At 37.3% G+C, this 16,208-nt stretch overlaps 1 pseudogene; it reads left to right on the top strand.

Moving 5' to 3' along the window:
- Positions 1–10,162: 10,162 nt before the first annotated feature.
- The window catches only part of LOC145721352 (large ribosomal subunit protein uL6 pseudogene), an 18,795-nt pseudogene continuing 12,749 nt past the window's right edge, over positions 10,163–16,208 (top strand).

Here is a 16,208-nt window from a genome sequence, read left to right as displayed (position 1 = left end):
CTATTTCCTCTCAAGGTCCTGGAAACCCTGATATGAACTTCTGCTGGCTGGTCATTTCTTCAGGTTATGGTTCTGGCCACTACCTGAAGTTCCTGTCACCTGCCAGACCACATCCCACTCCACCCTATCTGTCCTACCCAGGGCCTGTCTGAGCCCGAGTGGTGTGTGTGTGGCTTACAGTGGTGTCCTTGTTCTCTCCTTGTGTGGTGCACGTGATGGGACTCCATAGCATCCATCCTTCAGGCACTCAGTACACTTTTTTCACCTAACAATCTCAACATATGCTTTATTTTTTGTAATTCTAAGATGGTTCTCCAAGATTTTTCTGTCTTAGTCTCCAGGACTGTGAATATAAGGAGATATATCATTCCCACGATCACATTACATGATATGGCAAAGGAATTTGCAGAAGCTTTGAGGCTACTAATCAGCTGACTTTGAGTTGAGCAAAAGGGAAATTATCTGGATGAGTCTAACGTAATCATAGGAACCATTTAAAAGTGGAATGTTCCCACCCCCCAAATAAATAAATAAATATATTTCTAAAATATTTTTATTCATTTATTTTAGAGAGAGATGAGAAAGAGTGCAAGCAGGGGGAGACGCAGAAGGAGAGGAGAGAGAGAATCTCAAGAAGACTCCCCACTGAGCTCAGAGCCTGACACAGGGCTCCATCCCACAACCATGAGCCACACAGGCACCCCTTTTTGCTTTTCATTTTTTTTTAAGATTTATTTATTTACTGGGGCACCTGGGTGGCTCAGTCAGATGTGCATCTGACTCTTGATTTCGGCTCAAGTCATGATCTCATGGTCTTGGGATGAGCCTTGTGTCAGTCTCTGAGCTCAGTGGGGAGTCTGCTTGGGATTCTCTCTCTCCTCTCTCTCTCTCTCTACCCCTCCCCCCCACTCAAGCTCGCAAGTGTGCACTCTCTCTCTCAAATAAATAAACAAATCTTACAAAAAAATTAAAAAAGAAAGAAAAAGTGGGAAGTTTTTTTAAGCTGCTGATAGAAATCACAGATTTTAAGGATGAGAAGAAATGAAACTGACCCTAGGAGTAGAAAACAGGCCTGCTGGTAGCCAGCAAGAAAACAGGGACCTCAGTCCTACAACCACAAGGAATTAAATCCAACCAACAACCTGAATGAGCTTGAAAGAGGACCCTTCCCCAGAGCTTTCAGGTTAGAGATCAGGCTGCCATCTTGAATTTATCCTGTGAGACCCTAAGCAGAGATTCCCTCTGAGCCTGACTGGATTTCTGACCTACATAACCGTGAGACCATAAGTGGGTTTGTTTTAAGATACTGAGTTTGTGGTGATTTGTTACACAGCATTAGAAACCTAACAGAGAAGTGTCCCTTCCCCTCCTCATTTAAGATAGACTATTTATCACTGGTTTTCAACAATTGGATGATAATGTCTCTTGGCACAATTTCTTCATTTTTTTTCTGTTTATAGTTCACTGAGCTTCTTTTATCTCTGCATGTATAGTTTTTTTAAACAGATTTGAATTTTTTTCCATCATTTCTTCAAATATTTTTTCAATCCCTTTATTTCTTTCTTCTTTTGAGACTCTAACTATACATGTATTTTGGCTACTTGATGCTACCCAAAACTCACTGATGTGTTATTTTTCAGTCCATTTTTTCTTCCTGTAGTGCATTTAGAATAAAACTTAAAATAAAACTGGATGGTATATATTACTATGTCATCAAGGTGACTGATTTCTTCTGTAGTGTCTATCCTGCTAGCAATCCCATCTAGTTTTATTTTCATTTCAGATATTTTATTTTTCATCTTAGGTATTAAATATGCATCCTTTTTATATCTTCTTGTCTCTTCATTATATTCTTTCCTTCCTCTACCTTCCTGAACATGTGAGGTACATTTATAATTGCTGTTTTAGCAACCTGGTCTACTGTCTTTTATTTGTCTCTTATTTTTGGCTCTGTTTCTATTAACTGGCTTTTTTCTCTTGGTTATGGGTTATGTTTTCTACTTTTATGCAGGCTTGTTAATTTTTGATTGGATACTAGAAATTATGAGTCTTACATTGTTGGATGCTGGATTTTTTTTTCAATTATTTTTGGCCTTCTTGCTGTGTGCAGTTATGTTACTTGGAATTAGTTTGATTCTTTGCAAGATCGCCTTTAAACTGTGCTAAGATTGGTCCAGTACAACCTTTAGTCTGGGGCTCATTTGGCTCCACTCCTAAGGCAGGACTTTTCTGAGGACACTATGCAATCTTCCCATGTATTAGGAGACCTTCTTATCCTGTCTCGCAGGAATACAAAATACTAACAGCTCTGTCTCCAGTGATTGTCGCAACGATTTATTCCCAGTGATTCTTTCCCTATTCTATCTCCTTACACATGTGATTAGATGAACCCAGAGCCAAAGACCCAAGAGACACTCTCTGCAGATTTCTGAAGCTTACTCTCCTTATTCAAGCATCAACCTTCTCTCGGTACTATGTCCTGCAAATTCTCCCCTTAACTCTGAGCTCTATCTCCTCAACTTAGTGAGACCGCCAGATGCTCTTTGGGTTTCCCCTCCCTGATCTGCATGCTGGAAACTCTCACCCTGCTGTGTGTTGAAGCACTTGTAGGGCTCATCTGGTTCATTCTCCTTCTTCTGAGAATCAGTGCTCTGTGCTGCTTGTTTCCAATAAATGAAACCCATCGTTCTGTCTGGTTTTCTGCTTATGTAATGCATAAAGGTAAATTCAAGTCCTGTTATCTGATTATAGAACCAAGTGGTAGTTGTAGGCACCCAGTATTCATAAATTCAAGGAACACATACTAAAAAACCTACAAAGGTCAGGCAAGTAATGCAAATGACTTAAGAGAAGTCAGCAGAAAAGAGCAGGGCTTTGGCCCATAATTTGTACTTAAAATACAAAGTACAGGGCAAAAAAATTATGTCTTGCAATGTACTAGGCCACCATATTGTGCATTCAGTTCTGTACCCTCTCTTTCCATCCCTCCTTTGAGTGCAAATCAAAACTATCAGAAACTTCTCACTTGCAAACCTCTCATAGGATATGGATGTTTGTAGTGTGCATTTAATTCAGTACATTAACTTTTAAGGATGTTTGCATTTTCCACCTCAACTATAATTATGTAGTCTTTCTTTTCAGAAAAATTGAGAATTTCAGCCAAAATTTGAGGGAGGTCTTTATGGGAAATGGCTTATGAGAGTGTAATGGGGGATGAGAAGAAAGCAGAGTTGAAAATGGACAAAACTCCAATACAAACTCTGAAAATCACATTTATTTTATCCTGAACAATAGAATCAGAAGTACAATGACTCAGTGCTAAACATTATAACATGAGCAGTGATAGTTATAATTATTTTTCAGAAGATCACTGCAGTCTTCCAGCTAACCGGTGCATTTAATCAAGTCTCAAGAACTAAAATAGAAATGTGCATTCACAGTTTCAAAGTACATGTTTATAGTTATTCATACCTTTGTTTAAATTCACTGCATACAAGATACTTTCAGTAATATGTCAAATGGTGATATAAAAACCCTGTATCTTGAAAAAAGTAGTAATTAAAAAAACACAAGGAAGTGGGTAGCTAATGTTCACAGGCATCCTTAAAATTTGGTCTAATATTTTTATCTCTACTTAACACGCATATAGTAACTAAACCACAAAATGATGATCTGGGTGCATATTATCTAACTGCCTATTCCTGCCTAAGAATACAATAATAGCAACAACAAAGCCTGGACCAAATGTAGGACCTCATGCTTAGTGGAGTCTCCAACTCACTCAACTTCTGGAGGAATAAAAAGACACCTGGTAAAATCATCTGAGAAACATACCTAGAATGGTAGATTTGATCAATCAAATTCTGTGAACTGGAAAGGTATTTTTACATCTCAGGAATTTTGTGGGGGATTTTGAGGAAATAATACTGTCCAGTTTCCCCACCACCACCCTGGAAAATGAAAAACTTGATGTTTTGCATACTTCAACCTAAAAGAATAAATTGGTGAGAGAAATGCAGTTTTCAAATAAGAATACCTGAGGAAATATATAATCCAACAGATAAATGATCAGTAACCACTGAATTCTCACTATGAGAACCTATTTGTCTAATAAGTGCTGTATGTCCCATTGTTTCCACCTAAAGGTTGCTTGATGCAAATGGCAAAAAAAAATCATTCATTTCAATAACTCTATGCAAATTATTTTTTAAAACCACCAAGTGAAAATGAAGCCTAAGCCTTCTCAGACAAAAAACAAATTTAATTGTATACCAATAGTCATTATTTTAACCTAGCCAAGACCTTCCCCAGGGCTCATCTTAGGAAAAGTTGAGAGTACTTGGTGTGATTTAAGAGCAATCAAATACCACCAACCATTCTAACAAATTCTTAACAAGCTAGTCATATAATTTCCTACAATCCATCAATTGGAAAATCATGTTAATTAGCTAGTGTGATATGAATTTTAAAGATGAGGTATTTATTGATAGTGTTAAAGACTGGAGAATGACGCAGGGCTTACTATGAATTATTTTAATTAGATTTTAGAGATATCCCCATTTCCCTCATCTATTCAGTAATGAAGCTCTGTTGATCCCTTTGTGAATTCTTTCTTTTCTTTTTTTTTTCTTTTATGGCTCCATTCCCATCCCAGATACTCTAGTTCAGAAATTCATCATTTCTCATCTCGATTACTACAACAATTTGCTAAAGCCTTACTGCACCCCAGTCCTGTTTTGTCCTAGCAGTGTATTATAATATGATGTTTCTTCACTTAAAATCTTTTAATGACTGCCTAATACAAATGGATAAATTGCAGATCTTTAATGAAGATTCTAAGACCCTTAATATCAGGTGACTGACTACCTTTCTCAACTCATCTCTCAACATTAGCCAAATGCTCCAGCCAAAACCCAACTAACTAGAGTCCCCGGAATAACTCCTGTCAGCAAAGCTCCTTAGTTATGTACGTGCCATTTCCCTATGAAAAATTCCCCATCTAGCTCCCCACATACCACACTTGACCCTGGCCATTGAGTCCATTGACGGAGTAGTTAACTCCTACTTACCTTTCAGGACCCATCATGGATCTCACCTCTTTGAATCCTCCCCAGGAATGTCCCAGGGCCCCCCAATGTTATGGGAAATTATCTTCTTACGCCCATAGTCTTTGGCACATAATCCCATAATAGTAAACATAGTAATCATGTCTCACAAAAGAACCCTTGAGTAGTATAAGCTTTTTGAGGGTAGGATTTGTGTATTCATCTTTGTCTTTCCTAGGGACTCATATTGTGCCTTCTGATTGATAAATTTTTTGACTGGATGAATGCAAATGTTGGAGTAATAATTTGACAATTTAAAAATGCAACACTTTTAGAGACTACTATGTGCCAAGTACTTTGGTAAATTATATTTGTTTTATCCTACCACAAGCTTTCCTACAGATCCATTCATTCATTCATTCATTCTTCAAATAGTTACTGAGAACCTATCGTGTATCAGGCAAAATCTGGGGGTTCAGTAATGTATCCATCAGGATCTGGCAGGAAGTTGAAAGTAAATTCAATTCAATTCAATTGGGTTATCTGGAGAGAATTTAATATACATAGTAATTTACCAAAGTGTGAGCAAAGTGAAGGTACAAAATAAGGGGTAGTAGAATGTCCCTATCCCTACAACTCTGTAAATGATCCCCTTGTTAATAGATTCTGCTTGAGTTATCCAGATTTGGGTGTACCATCTGTTTCTTACTGAGACTAACTGATGTAAGCATATATCCAGAATTCAATCACTTCCCACCATCTCCAAGACTAGCTCTCTCATCCAGGCCACTGTCATCCCTCACTTCAGCTGTGGCCACTCTCCCTTCTCCCTGCTTCTTGTTTTTAAAGATTTATTTATTGAGCGGGGGAAGGGGCAGAGAGAGAGAATCTCAAGCAGACTGCATGCTGAGCAGGAAGCCCATCATGGGGCTCAATCTCACCACCTGAGTTCATGACCTTAGTGGAAACCAAGAGCTGGAGGCTTAACTGACTGAACCACCGAGGCGCCCCTATCATCTCCCTGTTTCTTTCCTTCTCCACTCAGTTACCCACAGAGTCACAGAGAGGCGTGTTTCAAATGCTGATCAGATCATGCCATTTTTTCTGATTAAAATTCCCTAAGGGATCACCATCCCTTTTGGAGCAAATTTCAAATGACTCCAGCGACCTGACAAGGCTGGGCCCACGCCTTTCTCTCTTCCTTTGTCTCTGTCACTCTCTATCCTAGCCTTCCTGATGTTGGTGTGAAGATGCTGAGCCCCCTGCAGCTCCCAGGCTTTTCACGGAAGGATTACCCCCAGTTTTTCACACAACTCATTACCTCCATCCCTTGGGGTCTCTGCTCTTGTGTCACCTCGGACAAGCCTTCCCCTACCACTCTCTGGAATAACTGCTCTGTCCATCCTTCTCTTTATCCTTGACTTGTTGAGTTACTTATTTTATTTTATTATTTATTATCAGTTGTGGCACTTAACTACTCTCTTTTTTATGTATTTATTTACTTGGTTTGTGTTGATTTCTAGTCTCTCTGATCAAAATACCATTTCCCAGAGAGTAGGATCTGTACCAGAACTATTCACGGCTGTAACCAAAGTAACAAAGCTCTTGGCACATAGTAGGCATCCTATTTGAAATACTGTTAGAGAAGAGCATTTGCAGGTATCATTAATAAGGTATATAGGATGCCAAGTATGAGACTTCACATAATAGGTATTCAATAAATGATAACTTTTATTATGTACAAAACTAAAGATAAAGGCAAAATAACATCCTAGAACATGCTCTTTTTTAGTTCTTCCTTATATATAAGAATAAGACCTAATATAACTCTCAAATTTTTATTTTGAAACCCATACCTAAGATTTAAAATAAATTTTACCAACTGTAACTGAAAATCAACAGTATTTTTATTGATATATCTGTGTGTGTATGTACATACACACACATATTCTCACAGCATTTGTAATTTACTAGATACTCAATAAATTATAATCATTTCTCTAGATAAATTTAGGGAATATTAGCATTATGACAGTAAATATAAATATTATCAGTGCAAATTTTATGAGTTAATGAAAAAGCTAAGTGCTACTATTAACTGAATATTTACTACATTTTTATTCCTAGGAATAATGAGATATTAACCATTTTAAAATGCTAATAATACTAGTTTTACTTTTTGTTATTTTTTTGCTAAAACACAAAGAATAGTGGCTTGGCATTCTTATTTAATTCTTATGGACTCAATGATAAGTTTTAAGGTTTAAACAACATATCTGAATTTTTTTAACAGGCTCCACTTGCCAAATTTGGGATGATTTGACCTGCTTGTAATAAATATGGTATCTTATTTATTGAAAAAAATATATGTGTTGTGTTTAAAGACTATAGTTGGGCTTATACCTACTAGCAATTAACAGTAAATAATAAAATACCCAATCAGGGGGGTGCCTAGATGGCTCAGTCAGTTGAGTGTCTGCCTTCGGCTCAGGGCATGATCTCAGGCTGCCTGAGTTGGGCTCCCTGCTCAGTGAGAAGCCTGTTTCTCCCTCTCCCTCTGCCCCCCCCTTGTGCTCCCTCTCTCTCTTTCTCTGTCTAATAAATAAATTAAATCTTTAAAAAACATTTTTAAAAACCTAACCATATATTAAATAGGTTTATATTTTTAAGACTCTGTACAACTTATAAGAAATGTTTTCTCTCATGTGTTCCAGTTAAATATGATCATTCATTCATTCATAACCATAAGCACATCAAGTGATAAATCTACCCCTTTTAAAAAAGCATTTTCTTCTCGAAAATTTTGAAATGTAAAAAATGATCTTTTCTTTTTTCCAGACAATTTAAACAAGGCAATAAATTAAAAAATCAATATAAGTCAATTTGCTGCATGTGTCCTAGGAAGAGTTAGGTAGGAATATAAATCAAATAAATATAAGTCAATTAAATTCAATATTATTAAAAGGGTACTACAAATATAACTGTTATACTCATCTGCTAAGGAAATCTCTCTAAGTGCATGGATATTTTTATAGCCAATAAAAATCCATTTTACCAAATAGAAAAGGGAACCCTTCTATCGCCGTGTACACTTTCACAATCCTATGCCCATATTTTCGTCAATGGTCATTTAATTTTATACTACTATTGTTGAAAAATTACGTGTAGTACACTGCAGATTCTCCCGTCTGCCTTTAGAAATGCTCCAGAGTATCTTTAAAAGATTGATAAATTATTCATTTCCTGAAGTTGTGCACCGGAGCTTTGCAGTCCGTAAGTCGTCTGTAATAAATTATGCAAGGTGCACCTTACAGACACGGGGTCTGTAAAGAGACCCTGCATGTGCTACATTCCTCATACAGAAGAGGTGGTTTCATTCACTGGCATGTTTTGATATCCTTCCAGGTGATTACAAACCTTTACACAATCTAGAAATTTACTTTGCATCCAAATCGCTGCAATTTCGTTATGCCAAAAACTGTCCTCCAGCAGCATTTAATCTTCCCTTTGGAAAAGGCCAGTATATAGGAATCATTTTGCTTTGCACCATTTTCTGATCAGGCCCCAGGTCCACCATTTATTTATCCATTTGATAGCAGAGGTTTACCCTTAGCTCTTCTGTTTTGTTTTTTTGTGGTTTTTTTTTTTTTCATGTAAATTGAAATTCTCTTTCTGATATGACATTAGGGGTTGTTTTTAGATTTAATTTGACTATAACCATATCATGATTCTCCTGGAATATTTCAACAAAATTCAATATTCTTCTGGAATATTCCATCTGAGGGCCACCCTACCTCCTTTTCTGTCCCCAAAGCTGGGAAGGTTTTTCTAGTTAGAGACTCCTTGATCTGTCCTGGCTAACTTTCAACAGTGAAAATATATATATACTTGCAATGAGACTTCAACTATCAACTATCAAATTTAAGTCTATCAAAAGCTGTCTTCTGGCAACATTTCATTGCACTGTAGATACTCAGTGATTTCAGGAACACAACTGGTTTCTAGAATAGTGTGAGAAACACCAGGATATGATGGTGGGAACACCTGGGCTCCTCAATTTGGCACCCGTGTAAAGCATAAACTCACAAACCTGCTATAAAGCAAAACCTGACCTTCACTTTATATCCATGTTTAATTCCTGCATTTGAGTCAATGTGAGATGTACCTTTCATTCCTCTGGGTTCCAAGGAGGAAAATCAGTGTCAATATTTCCTACAGCACATCATTCATTTAACCTATGTCCCAGAAATTCTGATCCTCAGGATGTGCCAAAACAAGATATATATATATATATATATATATATATATATATATATATATATATATATATATTTTGGTGAATATATATATATATTCACCAAAAGACATGTAAAAAAATATTTGTAAGGGTACTATTAGTAACAGCCAAAAATAAGAAAAAAATCCAATGTCTTTCATTAGTAAAATGAATGAATAAACTGTGGTATGTTCGTGCAATGGAATATTATCCAGCAGTGAGAATTAACACAATAATATGGATTACTCACAATTATATTAAGCAAAAGAAACCAGACACAAGATATATATACTATATAACTCATTTATATATGAAGTTCAGACACAAATATACAGTATCAGAAATCAGATCATGATTGTCCTGTGAAGGGAACAGTGACTGGAAAGAAGCAGGAGGAGTCTTCCAGAATTCTAGTAAATTCCATTTCTTCATCTGGGTGCAGGTCACACAACTTGTTCATGTTATGAAAATTCATGGCGCTGTGCCCTTATGATTTGTCCACTTTTCTGTATGTATGTCACACTTCAATAACAGGTAGTAAAAACAAAACCTCAAAAAAGATCCAAATGCAAGCAAAACATATCAACTAGGAGAATGAATGTTTCCCCAAGTTATCAGCTCATTGGCAATGCAGGAACTAAAACTCCATGAATTCTTAGAAAAATAGCATGTCTACCTTTTACGTCACCAGTTTAAAACTGCCGGTAAAGATTGATTACATCTGAGGTTCCACGCATTTTATTCAAAACAGATTAGAGTTCTGATTTAGTCGCGTCTGTTCCTACGGTGCTTTGTCAGTGGGCTTGGGACACGGAATAATTGTGCAGACTGTCATCTCGAGATGGACCAAGATCGTTTGGAGGAAACTTCTACATGCTGCTGCTGGCTGTTGCGCCCTCATAACTCAAACCAGAAAAAAAGAATCAAAGAGACTAGAATTCCACCCTACGCTTCCTTCACTAAAGGTCACTCTTCGATGTTGATGAGATCTGTACCGTGATGAGACGCACCACCACGGAGGGATTTCCCATTCCTGTGATCTTCACAGACCTCATCCCTCGTTTCCAGTGATGTTATCAGCCTGGGCTCCGTCAGCGTTATTCATACCAATCAGTAGCTGAGAAAATTGCACGGCCACCAAAATGCAGAGTCATTGTTCCGACGGGTCTGCTGGTGGCTTTTTGATCCCCCCCGAATGGTTTTGAAGTAGCAGACTCAGTGATGATTCTCCTTCTGATTGAATTAGTGCCCCATAGAAGTCTGATTCTTTCATCTTCCCTCCACTGTCTACCCTCCACTCACATGAGGATTTCAATTTAAAGGTGATCAAGAAAGCAACATCTAGTTTCAAGGAATAATTGTCTCTTTTGATGTGATCTGTTTTACATAAAAATGAATAAAGATGCACATTTATGGAGAAGCACTTGCCATTTGAAAGCGTTTTACAATCAGCAAGCAGTTTTGCTCTGAGCTTCTATGGAAGGAAAATTAGTCTTCCTCCACCACCACTTCCTTCATCCCCCTACCCCCGCTTTTTTTTTTTTTTTTTTTTGTAGAAAAGACTAAATCCAAATGACCTAGACAAAACTTGAATAGCAAGTTGCTCATAGGGCTGTCTAGGACCAGGGGCCGGTTTTATCGAGCTCTTTGAGTTGAGGGGGTTTTTGTCTTATGATATACTTAAAAAGACAACATAACACAGCACTGTGTGGTAATATATATGACTGCATCTTTATCTATCCCTCTCTCCTTATGATTTCTTTGGCATACTAAGTCTATTTGCATCAACCCATAACACTTTCACTCCAATTGTTGTGGGGGCAGACACAAAATTTCATACAAAACTTAGTACATCTTTGTCCATCAAGCTGTATGTGCTGAACGTTACCAAAAGACATACATTTATCTTTTCAACTTTTTTGCCATTTCCCCATAGCAAGGAGATCGGGAGCAGGAAAAAGCTTGGTGTATCAAATAGAGAAATGCATTACACACTGAAAGGGCTCTACTTTAAATATCATACTTTATCAAATGGAAAATCTACACAGTACAAATAGAAGATACATTTTGAAAGTTTATTAAATAGAACAAGGGGTGCCTGGGTGGCTCAGTCGGTTAAGGGTTAAACATCTGGCTCTTGATTTCAGCTCAGGTCATGATCTCAGTGTTATGAGATCCAGCCCCATCTCATCTCCGTGCTCAGTGGGGAATCTCTTCTCTCCCTTTCCCTCTACCCCATCCCCCATCTCTCTCATAAATAAATAAATAAATCCTTAAAAAAAAAAAAAAAAAGAAAGAAAAGAACAAGCAATCCAGATCTTCTAATGCTGATATTTCTGCTCAATGCTTTCATCTTCTTTGACTTTTTTACATGATGTTGGATTTGAGATCAACATGCAGTGAGTTTTTATTATTTTTGAAAAGTAGAAAACAATGGTAGTCACTCCTAGTTAACCCCGAACTTGAAAATAGATACATAGCAATCGAAGACAACAACAACAAACTCCTCCAACTTTCATTGGTACCTTTTCTACTAGGGTGGCAGCTGATGTTGAAAATGACATAAAAGGTGGAAACCCCCATCACACTCCCTGTCTATGCAGGCAGCTTTGCCTTCTGTTTCAGGTCTGTCTTTCAGTCCTTGAAAGTTACAATGTAAAGACTTGAAAACTAAAACTGAAAAAAAGAAAAGCAAGATGTGTAGAAATAAAAATGAATGACTTTTACGCCCATAAACAGAAAATATTGTCATCCTTTAAATATTGGAAGTTGTCTACTAATTTAAATCATCTTCTAATTGGATTTTTTTTCTTAATTTGGGAAAGATAGCTGCCACATATTGGAATTATGTTCCTCCGAACACTAGACTCAACATGTGCTTCTCAGTCAATGGTTTCTGTGTTGAAATGAGTTTGGAAGACAAAGTCTATATAGTTGCCTCAGGTATTATGGGCACAATTGCATAATAAAGACCAAGACATCATGCTCTAAAAGTGCCTGTTTAACTTTTTTTAACCCAGCCTCTTTCCAATATGTCCAATTACAAAACCTATTTCTTGAGAAACACTTATATAAGAAGTATTCTTCAGAATACCCTTTGGAAACTCTGGTGTAAAACATGGTGAGTCAAATGAGTAAACTGTAATAAAAATAGACATAATTTAATCCTATTTTATATTTCTTTGAGTCAGTCATCTAACAATCCTGAATATAATAATGATATAAATCCAGGGGCGCCTGGGTGGTTTAGTTGGTTAAGCATCTGACTCTTGGTTTCGGCTCAGGTCATGATCTCAGGGTTGTGGGATTGAGCCCCGCATTGGGCTCTGTGCTGGGCATGGAGCCTGCTTGGGATTCTCTCTCTCCCTCTCCCTCTCCCTCTGACCCTCCTACCCCTGCTCTCTCTCTCTTAAAAAAAAAAAAAAAAAAAAAAAAAGATACAAATCCTTTGAAAATAACAATCATGTCTTAAATCCCTACTGCCTGCCACAGGATTTGATATCTAATAGATTTTTAAATAAATGATTTGGGTGGATATGTATATAATTACTATGATAGACCCTGAACTTCTCACTGCCTAGAATACTCTGCTCCCCACCTCTCTCGGCCTATCTGAATATTAGTCAGAATTCAAATGTTGTACTAAGAATCATTTCTTTAGTGAAGACTTTTGCACCCCCACTTTGGAGTAGATCTCACTCCCTGTGCTTCCACAGAACTCTGGGATATCCTCCATTTTGTACATACAATATTCTATTACCATGGCCCATTTACCTCTTTGTCTCCACCATTAGAAGTGTAAGTTCTCCAAAGACTGATTGATGGTATGCCCTTTATTTTCCATGTGGTGCCCTCATGACCACCTTCCATTTCTTTTGGCCCCACTCTAAGCCCAAGAGGCTCACCTTCACAGACTGAATGCTGGGTCCTCGAGCTTGGAATTAGCCCATGGGAAGCACAAACAGGAAGTAAGAAAGAGAGGAGAAGTTGTAGCCAGTGTAGTTTTGCTCTATTGTCACTGTGCTTTGGGCCTTGGTTCTGGTAACTACAGTTCCTGCAGGGCAGCCTGTTCTCCACAGAGCTATTTTCAAGGAGCTCTGGTAACTGTTTTCTCCCCTTGTTCCTCTAAGCCTTGGGTGGTAATGCTTTTCCTTGTTACCAGTCACAGTGCCCTCAACATCCTCTCTTAAATCTGCTCACCAATATAAATAGTCCCTTAAGTCTCTGTGGTTGAACGATCCAAGTGGCGTTCTATTTCTTGATGCAGACCAGTCTCATACACCTGTCTTATTCATTGGAACCCAGTTTCTAGAACAGTACCTAGCATATAATACAAATGCTTCCAAACAACAGAAAAAAACCCTATGCTGAATTAAATGAGAATGAATTCTTTTACTGTTGTTATTAAATAAATTAAACCAAATAACAAAAATTAAAGTGCCAAATAACAAAGGTCAAAACTTTGGGGGCATTTGAAATACACACACACACACACACACACACACACACAGAGTATACATTATTCATGATTCTTTGTGTTTAGACATGAGATGTATTATAAATGATAGTTTTATTAAGCCTCCTGAAGCTGGTTAAACAATTACTCTCACTGCTTTTATCTCCGAATTGTGCCAGGGATCAACATGTAAATTAATCAATACTTAAAACAGGAAAGAGGTTATAGTCACGAGCTAGAACCTAAAACAAGTTCCTTAAAGTTTCCTAGATTCATCAAGCACCTAGGAGAAATTAGTCTAGCGGATTTTAGCAAATTTAATATTGTCTTAGCATAGAGATGATTTTCTCTAGTGATTCTCAACACTATGACTTCAATACCCCTTTTTATAATAGATGCCTCACAATTCTTTCTTTACTAAATAGAATTTATATATGATATAATGTATCCACATGCCAATTCCAAAGATCTATATAATAAGCTGACTATAACATTAAAGTTACATAAAGAAAAATAATGTTTAATAAAATATATTTCAACATATAAATGCTAGAGAACACCACCATAGAGGACATACAGAGTTCTTGGATCTTTATGTAGATCCAAGTCTTGGATCATATGCAAGACTCATGCAGATGTGCTGTAATAGAACTCAAATACAGAAGCAGCATTGCCTTTGGTAATATGATTTTCTTATATGGGAAACAGGTCATCTTGTTAACAGCATTAGCTTTATTACTTTCCCTTTGTGTGCCTTGTCCTTCAAAACAGGAATTTGAAATGTTCACCTTAGTAGACTTAGTACCTGGTAAGAACCCACTGTTTCATTTTATCTGTTGCTGTCTAACAAATTACCCCCAATGGGTGAAAAAGAGTGGAAGATATAGGCTTCCAGTGATGGAATGGATAAGCCCTAGGAATAAAAGGCACAGCATAAGGAATATACTCAATGATACTGTAATAGTGATATATGGGGATAGATGGTAGCTACCCTTGTGGTGAGCACGGCATAATGTATAAACTAGTCAAATCACTATGTTGTACACCTGAAACTAATGTAACATTGTGTGTCAACTATACTCAAATTAAAAAAAAATAATAACCAGGGGCGCCTGGGTGGCTCAGTTCATTAAGCGACTGCCTTCGGCTCAGGTCATGGTCCTGGAGTCCCGGGATCGAGTCCCGCATCGGGCTCCCTGCTCGACAGGGAGTCTGCTTCTCCCTCTGACCCTCCTCCCTCTCATGCTCTCTGTCTCTCATTCTCTCTGTCTCAAATAAATAAATAAAATCTTTAAAAAAAAATAAATAATAACCAAAAGATAAAAATGAAAATAAAAAAAGAATTACTCCCAAATCTAGTGGCTTAAAACAACAATCTTGACTTACAGAATGAGGGATCATACAATCCTCTCCACAAAAAGCAATGCTAAACTGGACAAAATTATCAAAAACAACCATACCAGTCCTTAGGAAATTAACCAGAGATATACAACAAATTGAGAAGTATTTATTCAAGAAAAATGACTAAATCTCAGGTAAAACTAGTGAGTATCTCTAAGACCAATTTTGTCTCTTCCCTCAGTTGGGTCAACATGTTAGATCTACTGGGGTGAGACAAGCCCTAGAAACCAGAAGCTTTGCTGCTGAAGGAGGCCAATTGGATTTGGAGCAGAATGTGGATAGATCCAGTGCCCCTGGGCATTGTCAGAGTAATGATCTTGATGGCAGATGAATGAGGAATGTTTGTGTCACAGCAAGTGTGAGGTTGAGACCTGGCTGGGGAAACTGTCAGATTGACAGGATACCTAGGAACTTAACAGTGAAAGCTGGATAATAAAACAACAAAAGGCCTTGATAAGCTCCCACATATTCCTGGTGGTCTGGAAGCCTGCACACATGCATAAACGTGCATACGCACTAAGGAGGGAATGGAGAGGATCCTAGACATCCACATGAATCAAGTAGAGAGAAGGAAATAATGAAGACTAAAGTGAAAAGAAATAAATGGGAAGGAGAACAATTGAGATAATCAATGAAACCAAAAGTTAATTATTTTTTAAAGATGAGCAAAATTAACAAAGGTTCAGCTTGACAGGCCAGGCACAAAGAAAGAAGACTCACATGAACAAAATCAGGAATGAAAGAGAAGAAATCTAGACTAACATTACAGAAATTAAAAGCTTTATAATATAATACTATGAGCAACTGTGTGTCAACAAATGTATTATTTAGGTGAAATGACTAAATTCCTAGAAAGATAAAAATTAATAAAACTGACTCAAGAGGACAGCAAAGGAAACAGTCAACAAAACAAAGAGGCAACCCAGAGAATGGGAGAAGATATTTGCAAATGACACTACAGATAAAGGGCTGGTATCCAAAATCTATAAAGAACTTCTCAAACTCAACACCCAAAAAACAAATAATCAAG

The sequence above is a fragment of the Leptonychotes weddellii genome, chromosome 5 (genome assembly GCF_054177405.1).
Source record: "Leptonychotes weddellii isolate Sample4059 chromosome 5, ASM5417740v2, whole genome shotgun sequence".
NCBI lineage: Eukaryota > Metazoa > Chordata > Mammalia > Carnivora > Phocidae > Leptonychotes > Leptonychotes weddellii.
This window is presented reverse-complemented; position numbering and strand designations above follow the sequence as displayed.